General features: G+C 37.0%; 1 pseudogene; it reads right to left on the bottom strand.

The window, feature by feature from the left end:
- Window positions 1-415: 415 nt before the first annotated feature.
- Window positions 416-534, bottom strand: LOC112472834 (annotated as a pseudogene).
- Window positions 535-1,193: the final 659 nt, after the last annotated feature.

The raw sequence follows: 1,193 nt of genomic DNA, 5'->3' as shown, positions 1-1,193 counted from the left end.
ACCCATTGCTGCCTTTATTTTCTGTAAAATGCGTTTCTTGTTTTAAAGTAATGCTGTGTGGAAAACCATTAAGTTGACTAAAGCATTAATATTATATAATAACATTAAAATAATAAGCTATTTAAGACTGTTATTTTAAAGTCTTTGTCTATTAAGTGTGTTGCTTATGTTTCTTTGAGCTGGTTTCTGCCACTTTATTTTCTTCCTTTGAATGGGTTGTTTCTTTTCTGTTTCTTTGTATGCCTTGTCATTTTGTAGTTATTGTTGTTAAACATTATGCATTTGAAAAAAGTCACCTTTCCCAGTCTTTGTGGACTGGCCCTGTGTCAGGGAAGTGCTTCATTAATTAGCTGAGCCTAGATTCTAAGCTTTGGGGTCAGCCCAAGGAGAAATCTTAAGATCGTTTTTTTTTTTAAGCCTACAGCACCTGGTTTTCCTAGGTGGTCTCCCATCCAAGTACTAACCAGGCCCGATCCTGCTTAGCTTCCAAGATCAGACAAGATCGGGCATGTTGAGAGCAGCATGGCCATAGACAAGATCTTTTTAGGTATTTACTGAACACACATCTTGCCTGGGCCCACGTATGGCTGTTTTGATTTTCCTGTGTACACGGCTGCTTTTAAATGTCTTAGCATCCCAAGGTGTCTCTCTTTGGGGCTGCCACTCATAATCTCTTACCCCAGGAGTCTGCGAGTCAGTCTCCCTTCAATTTTCCTGAGCAGCACTCACTGCTCCTTCCTGCTTGAGACCCAAGTTAGACAAAAAAGATCAGTCCTTCAGGCAGCTCCAGGTAGATTAAAATGTTGAATATAAGATCCGCTCGGCTTCCTCTGGCTTATAGTTTTCTCTTTTGTACTTTCTTTGTTTGGCTTTGGTGTTAGAGAAATACTGGTTTCATAAAATGAATTGAGAGATAATCCTTACATGTTTATTTTCTGAGAGAGTTTGCATACAAGTGGTATCATTTCTCCCATAAATCTGATAGGATTCACCAGTGAGACTTTCTGGACCAAGAATTTTCTTCTGCAGAAGATTTTGAATTTTTAATTCAATTTCTTTACTTGATAAAGCTTATAAAATAAGCTCTATATATTCCTTGCAAATAGTTCCCAAGTTATATCTCCAAAATGTTAGAAGTGATGGGATTACAGTTTTTCCTTTTTTTTAATATTGTCTTGTTATTTTTTAAATTT

This window comes from Pteropus alecto, unplaced genomic scaffold (assembly GCF_000325575.1).
Source record: "Pteropus alecto unplaced genomic scaffold, ASM32557v1 scaffold749, whole genome shotgun sequence".
Lineage (NCBI taxonomy): Eukaryota > Metazoa > Chordata > Mammalia > Chiroptera > Pteropodidae > Pteropus > Pteropus alecto.
The sequence above is the reverse complement of the archived record's forward strand: the minus strand, read 5'-3'. Positions and strand labels throughout refer to the sequence as shown.